The sequence below is a fragment of the Hypanus sabinus genome, chromosome 9 (assembly GCF_030144855.1).
Source record: "Hypanus sabinus isolate sHypSab1 chromosome 9, sHypSab1.hap1, whole genome shotgun sequence".
Taxonomy (NCBI): domain Eukaryota; kingdom Metazoa; phylum Chordata; class Chondrichthyes; order Myliobatiformes; family Dasyatidae; genus Hypanus; species Hypanus sabinus.
Window position 1 is genome coordinate 154,437,802 of NC_082714.1, and position 8,592 is coordinate 154,446,393.

The 8,592-nt window shown below is 40.8% G+C and overlaps 1 protein-coding gene across 1 annotated transcript in view; it reads right to left on the reverse strand.

The window, feature by feature from the left end:
- The window catches only part of LOC132399922 (uncharacterized), a 259,665-nt gene that overhangs the window by 66,968 nt on the left and 184,105 nt on the right, over positions 1 to 8,592 (reverse strand). The window lies entirely within an intron of this gene.

Consider the following 8,592-nt stretch of genomic DNA (forward strand, 5'->3'; position numbering starts at 1 on the left):
TTCCCTCCCACATACCCCTCCAATCTTCTTTCATCCATGTTTCTATCTCACACACATGCCTAATTACCTCTGACATTCCTCTTGTACTTTCCTCTAAATGCCTTTGTTATCTCCCGCCTTGTATTAGTCATATTCACCCTGAGTAAAAGTCTCTGGCTGTCCTCAATCTATGCTTCTTATCATCATCTTCACCTCTCATCCTCCTCTCCAAACGAAAAAGCCCTAGCTCACTCAGCTCAGTCTGATCCAAGGAGCATCCTCTTTGCTACCTTTATTGGAGAGGATTCAAAAGAATCATTTTAAAATAGGGATATAGAAGTAAATTCAGTTATGCTTTGTATTCATTTTCAGTAGTAAAAAAATGCTTGAAAACTTCACAGTCTAACCTACAATTTGAATCCACAGTATTTACCATTCATATTGATAATCATAAATACAATAGGAGAAATGTTATGAATGATAATCAGAACTGAGTTTAATATCACCGTCATATGTTGTGAAATTTGTCGTCTTTATGGCAGCAACACAATGCAATACCAAATACAGAAAAAATCTGTATAAGAGTAAGAATATATATATATATATATATAATTATTAAATAGTTAAATTAAGTAAGTAGGGCAAAAATAATAAAAAGAATTTAGTGAGTTATTAGGTACACCTGAACACGTTGTTAATGCATGGTCTCAATGTCCATTCAGAAATCAGATGGCAGAGGGGAAGAAGCTGTTTCTGAATAGTTGAGTGTGTACCTTCAGGCTCCTGTGTCTCCTTCCTGATGGAAGCAATTATCCATTAAACTGGATTTCCTTTACTTAGTTCTGGAGTAAGCTGAACTGAACTCAAGCAATGAATGTAGCAATGGCAAATTTAAATCCATACAATCTGCAAGAACAGTTAACTCGTACAATGGATAAAGAACTTACTGTCTATGTTAGTGTTTATTGCCTAATTTGCCCTTGAACCAAGTGGCCATTTTGGAGAGCTGTTGAAAATAAGAAATAAAAGCTGTTCACTACTTGTATCTGCTCCACCATAAAGTAAGGTTCTGATTGATCTTGTATCTCACCACTTTTTTTTGCCCCAATCACATAGCGCTTCATTCTCCGAATAAGTAAAGATCTGTTTTGAATATACTCTGTGGCTAAACTCTACAGCTTTATTAGGTAGAGAACTGCAAGGGTTCATTGCTCTCTGTGTGAAGAAATTTATAATCATCTCAGTCCTGAATATTCCAACCCCCTTAATTTTGGAAAGTGACCCCAGTTCTAAACAACACATAAGAAGTTTGTACATTTCACCACGAGATGTTGCAGAGATATTTGTACTGTATGCTGATATCTACTTCTAGGTGATTTAAATAATGTTTTCAAAGTTGCCCTGACAATCCAACCATTCATGTTACCTATAGTCAATGGCCACTTTATTAAGTACACCTAAACATGTTGTTAATACAAATATTAAATCAGCCAAACATGTGGCAGCAACTCATTGCATAAAAGCATGATCAAGAGGTTCAGACCAAACATCATCGTGGGGAGGAAATGTGATCTAAGTGACTTTGACTGTGGAGTGATTGTTGGTACTAGATGGAATGGTTTAAGTATCTCAGAAACTGCTGATCTCCTAGGAATTTCACACACAGCACTCTCTAGAGGTTACAGAGAATGGTGCAATAAGCAAAAAAAACATCCAGTGGCTGGCAGTTGCGTAGGTGAAAATGGCTTGTTGATGAGAGAGGGCAGAGGGGAATGGCCAGACTGGTTCAGGCTGACAGGAAGAAAACAAGAACTAAAATAACCATGCATCACAACTGTGGTGTGGACAGGAGCATCTTTAAATGCAGAACATGTTGAAACTCGAAGTAGATGGGCTATAGCAGCAGAAGAGCACAAACATACTTAGTGTCCACTTCATTAGGTATAGGTGGGGTACCTAATCAAGTGGCCACTGAGTGAATGTCTTGTTAGTATGTATAGTTAAACTCATGTGAAGGAGTAGGATCACACAGATTTTGAATGAAGATCCCAAGATCTAGAAAACATTTTTATCAGTTGCCTAACTTATAAAATTACATCTTAAAATACACTGATACGCATTCTACCTTTAAGCTATTGGTTATTTCTTTGTGCATTATTTCTGGGAGAGAAAAACCCTCTTAGGAGTTCCCTAACAGAAAATCCTTGGTTGTTTTGGTTGCAAAGGTTCACTTTATTGTCAAATTATACCATGTGCAATACAACTCTGATATTTGTCTTCTCCAGATAGCCACGAAATACAGAAGGGAAATGGGAGTTGATGAAAGAAAAGATAGCAATACCCTTCCCGGGCACAAAAGAAAAGAAACAAAATTTGCAGATCCCAAAATCTTCCATACACTCCCCGCAGAAAAACAATAACAGTCCCTGATCCCCTTACTCGCAGAAAAGAACAGCAACATCAATACCCCAACCCCCATTCTTAAACACAAATTAATTAATGGATCAGCCAATTGTCCACAAGAAAGAAAACACTGAAAAAGTGAAGGAAACCAATATAAAGTACAGTCCAATAATCACATAAATCTCAAAATATCAGAAACATCTTTGCATCTGCATATGAGAGCAGCTGCACGGACTCAGTCCTTCCATAAAGAGTGACTGCTGACCCAGGTCTGAACGCGCTGATCTACCTTCTGATCACCATTGTCTTGCTAGCATCCGTTGGGAGCCATCGAATGCATTGGACTGAACTGAGGAAAACACCTTTAATGAAATCTTTCCTGTATCTAACTGGTACATCTTGGGATCGATGAAAATACACCATTCTTCATAAGGTAATGTGTTTGGCCTGTCTAGTATTAAGCCTATTAGATTTGCAAATTATATAATTGCATACCAAATGTAGAATGGCAACAAATTTGAAGATGACAAAATTCAAAGGCTATTCTCCCTCATCCTTTTTTAACAGAGTTAAAGGCATTTTGAGAGATAGTGAAAAGTCTTATCTAAAGCAGTTGGAGCTTTGCAACATTTTTCTTGGACCATTATGTGGTGAAGACAATGTCAATTGTATTTCCTAATTTGGCACTGTGAGGAAACGGTGGGGATTATTGTGAAGACTTCTAATGGCAGAGAAACCACACTGATTATCACAATGGTGTCTCTCAACTTTCTTGAAGATGGTCCCATATTACACTGTCTCAGAACTAACAAAATTGGAGTGGAAGAATATCATCTTCGGATGCAAAGGATTTTTGAAGAATTTAAAATGTTACAAAAAGAACAGTCTACAAGATCCTTGTTCTCCAAATAACACCACATCTCATTTTATGCAGACCAGTAGTGGATCCAAGCAGAAGGTGCAATGTTGCTCAAGTATAAGCAGAGTTTAACTTGAGTACTCTGCTGCCTGGGATCGTCATCACATTTATAGCTGTGCACTTCCTGAATGGTGGGTCAAAACACTGGGGAAAATTTCTGTATGCCAAAGTTAAGTCTCTGTGTAATGCTTTTTTAACTCCAAAACATAAATTAATCATAAGAAAATACGTTGGCCCAGGGATAACATGTCCATGTTACGTTTACTACTTTAGTGAGGTGTGCACATATGATGGGGCATAATGATATATGCCATTCACGTACTTTTGTATATATCCCGCAATGAATTATGTAAACAATGAAGGATGCTTAATCAAACAATAAATTTTCAATATTACCAAAATAATAAATACCCAACACTCCTCCCTGTTTAGCTGTAAACTCCAACTCAATATAGAATGCATCGCAACTCAAATACGTAACATATGCTCTCTGGTTATATATAAGTTTTTTATTTGTATACACACTCACACACACACACACACACACACACACACACAATGCCTATAAAAAGTATTCACCCCACCTTGGAAGTTTTCATGTTTTATTGTTTTACGACATTGACTCACAGTGGATTTAATTTGGCTTTTTTTTGACACTGATCAACAGAAAAAGACATGTCAAAATGAAAACAGATCTCTGCAAAGTGATCTAAATTATTTACAAATATTAAACACAGAATAATTGATTGCATAAGTATTCGTCCCCTTTAGTATGTCAAACCAAATCATCACTGATGCAGCCAATTGGTTTTAGAAGTCATAATCAGTTCAGTGGAGATTGCGTGCAGTCAAGGTGTTTCAATTGATCGTAGTAAAAATACACCTGGTTCTGGAAGGTCCAACTGCTGGTGAGTCAGTATCCTGGCAAAAACTACATCATGAAGACAAAAGAACATTCCAAGCAACTCCACAAAAAAGTTATTGAAATGCATATGCAACACTGTATTCTTTTCCACAGACGCTGTCTGGCCTGCTGAGCTCCTCCAGCATTTTGCATGTGTTGCATGGATTTCCAGCGAATGCAGATCTTCTCATGTTTGTGATTGAAAAGCACAAGTCAGGAGATGGGTACAAGAAAACATCCAAGTCACTGAATATCCCTTGGAGTACTGTTAAGTCAATCATCAAAAAATGGAAAGAATATGGTACAACCGTAAATCTGCCTAGAGCAGGCCGTCCTCAAAAACTGAATGACCATACAAGAAGGGGACTAGTGAGGGAGGCCACCAAGAGACCTATTGCAATTCTGGAAGGGTTACAAGCTTCAGTGGTTGAAATGGAAGAGACCGCCCATACAACTTTTGACACAAAAGAGTCTTTCCTATTCATCAGTGTCAAAAAAAACCAAATTAAATTCACCTATATACCCACTTTTGAACACCTCTGTAGTCACTTTCCAGGATTGTTCGTCCAGGAGTGAAACACTGAACCTCCTTGTTTGAGGAGCCTTCAATTTGTCTCAACTGTTTGTCCTGCGTGCTCCTTCTGAGATTGGGTTTGAGGAGATCAAGTCAAGTCTAGTCACTTTTATTGTCATTTCAACCATAACTGCTGGTACAGTACATAGTAAAAATGAGACAATGTTTTTCAGGACCATGGTGTTACATGATACAGTACAAAAACTAGACTGAACTATGTAATAAAAAACCACACAGAGAAAGCTACACTAGACCACAGACCTACCCAGGATTGCATAAAGTGCACAAAACAGTACAGGCATTACAATAAATAATAAACAGAACAATAGGGCAAGGTGTCAGTCCAGGCTTCAGGTATTGAGAAGTCTGATAGCTTGGGGGAAGAAACTGTTACATAGTCTGGCCGTGAGAGCCCGAATGCTTCGGAGCCTTTTCCCAGACAGCAGGAGAGAGAAGAGATTGTGTGAGGGGTGCTTGGGGTCCTTCATAATGCTGTTTCCTTTGCGGATGCAGCGTGTAGTGTAAATGTCCGTGATGGCGGGAAGAGAGACCCCAAAGATCTTCTCAGCTGACCTCACTATCCGCTGCAGGGTCTTGTGATCCGAGATGGTGCAATTTCCGAACCAGGCAGTGATGCAGCTGCTCAGGATGCTCTCAATACAACCCCACTAGAATGTGATGAGGATGGGGGGTGGAGATGGACTTTCCCCAGCCTTCACAGAAAGTAGAGACGCTGCTGGGCTTTCTTTGCTATGGAGCTGGTGTTGAGACACCAGGTGAGAATCTCCGTCAGGTGAACACCAAGAAATTTGATGCTCTTTACGATCTCTACCGAGGAGCCGTCAATGTTCAGTGGGGAGTGGTTGCTCTGTGCCCTCCTGAAGTCAACAACCATCTCTTTAGTTCTTAAGTTCATGTGAACATGAAGATTCAGGAACAGCATAGCTGGTGAATTGTTGGTTGTGGAGCATGCTGCAATATGATATGCAAGGCAGTGTTAGTGTGGTGTTTTCTGTTGATTTTGCTTGCAGTGTGTTCTTTAGACTCTGAAGAAACCTTTCCATCAAGTCATTTGTAGCTGGATGGCACGGTGCAGATGTAATATGTCTTCCATTGTAATATGTTCAATTTTTTCTGGAATGACAAACTATTTCAAAAACAAACTGTAGTGCATTGTCACTGATGCACCATCAATAACTCACTCTGAGACGTAAGGCGAGATATCGGCTTTTATTGACTGGAAGAAGGAACAAACAGTGAGTGACCACCATACTACATCCTGGAGACTGAGAGGCTGGGCTCAGGCCTCGATCGCCTTTATACAGGGGTCTGTGGGAGGAGCCACAGGAGCAGTCAGCAGGGGGCGTGTCCAGACAGGTATATGTAGTCACTGTCACTGAACCACTAATCCTTGAGAAGAGGCTTCTCAACACATTAACAGTGTGCAAGGCTGCAGTGGAGGCTATTGGGAACATTTTTGGCCACTTTGTAGCCACATCCACTTCTACCAAGAAATTTGTGCTTGTTAATGGTCCGGCAAAATCCCCGTGAATCCTCTGCAAGCCATATTTAGAGATGGAGAAGCGCTGCTTTTGGCATCAAGTGCATGGCAAGCTCCTTGATCTAGCCCTGACTACCAGACAAAGCTTCGAGCCAACATTTTCATTTTGACCGCGCCTAGATGACTAGCGTGTAGCTCTTCCAAACACTTTAGCTTTCAGCTTGGATCATACAACAACTTTAAATACCCACATAAGGCAACCCTGTCAAGGCCAAGTTCATCCTGACGCTGGTAAAAAAAAAGGGGGAACTGCGATTACTGCTGCACAATTCCACAATTTTGGGTTGTCATGTAGACCAAAAACAGAGTGGGGTCTTTTCTGCTTTCCCTTTGGACCATCACATTGGATTTGCATTAGGGAGCTTATGACAAGAGGAGAATGCTCTTCTGTAAATTTTTCAGGTATTTCCTTTTCCAAGGGCAAATGTAACAATCTATCAGCATTTCCATAATTAGTTGCCCTCTTGAATTTGATCTTGTAATTGCATCCTCCTCAATCAAGCCACCTCTGCATTTGTGCTGCTGTAGCTGCTAGTGGGTTGAAAAAGGACACCAGTAGTTGATGATCAAAAACGAGGGTAAACTCTCCTATACAGGTACTGATTGAAATGTTTAAAATCTGTAATAATATGTTCAAGGGGTGGAGCACAGTAGCCAGGTTTGGCAGGAACCTGTTGTAGTAATTGACAGAAAGTGATGTTTTCTTCAAGGATTTCACACTTGTGCTCTGAGCCCATGATCTTCTAATCCTTTTAATATGGTCTTGAGATCTTGGAGACTTCCCTTGCCATCCTCACTGGTAATAATGATGTCATTAAGGTAACACTGAGTGCCTGGCAGCCTTGCAGCACCTGGTCCATAGCTTTCTGCCAGAATGCAAACACAGATGTTACTCCAAAAATAAGCCTATTATAGTGATGAAGCCTTTTGAGAGTGCTTATGGTGAGAAGTACATTGGACTCTTCTTCCATCACAAAGTACCATTAGTGCAATTATTTCAGTCCTTGTGTGTGCTCACAGTTTCAGTCATTGTTCTGTGGGAGTGGTGTGATGGAGGCCACAGCTCTGGGGTGGAAGCTGTTCTGGCTTCTAGTGTCCTGAACCTTTTGCTGGATGGCAGCAGGTCAAACAGGGAGTGGCCAGGGTGTGTGGTGTCTTTGGTTACGCTGTTGCTTCCCTCCTGAGTCTGCTGGCGTAGATAGTGTCCAGTCCTGGGAGCTCCATCCTGACAATTGGCTGGGCCGCCTTCACCACACGATGTAGGTCTTGTTGCTCAGCGGCTGTGCAGCTGGCATACCACACTGTGGTGCTGTTGGTCAGGATGGTTTCAATTGTGCTCCTGTAGAAGTTAAGCAACAGCTTTTGTGGGAGTTTGGCCTGTTTCAGCTTTCCGAGGAAGAAGTGTCTTTGTTGTGACTTTTTTACAAGCAGCGAGGTGGTGGTGGTCCATGTCAGTGAGGTGTTGGTGGTCCATGTCAGCGAGGTGTTGGTGGTCCATGTCAGTGAGGTGTTGGTGGTCCATGTCAGCGAGGTGTTGGTGGTCCATGTCAGCGAGGTGTTGGTGGTCCATGTCAGTTGTTTTGACAACATAACTCCAAGGAACTTTAGGTTTTCCACACTTTCCACTGCCTCTCCATGTATATGGAGGGGGGGAGGGGTGTGTACTCTGTCCTTTGATCTCCTGAAGTCAGTGATCATCTCTTTTATTTTAGAAGTGTTAAGGACCAGGTCATTGTCCTTACCCCACTCCGTCAGATGATCCACTTCGAGCCTTTAGGCTGTCATCTCCATGGCGCTGAGGCTATGAGGACCACACCAGCAGCTGTACTCCATTCCTGCTAATATGATGAACTGATAAGTGAGGCTTTGGGCCTACTCTGGAGTTCAGATCTAAGGACTCAATTTTGGTTCAGAATACCGTTGTTCACTTCAACTGTTTGCATGATCTTTCTCATGATCTTTACTTTTCTTTCTCTTGCATATCAAGAGTTGATCTTTTATTTTTTTTAATTGGATTCTTTCGGGTTTCTTGCTTTATGGCTATCTGTGAGCAAGCAAATCTCAATATTGTATAGTTTATACTTTCTTTGATAATAAATGAATCTGGAATATTGTTTGTCTCTTGTTAGTTTTCACATTATAAATCTCAAGCTACTCAGCCCTGTGTCACTCTCAACATTATTAGATTTTTCCTCAGCTGAATGCAGATTAGTGCCCCTTTTGAAACTGCTCCTTGACATTATTTTTATCCT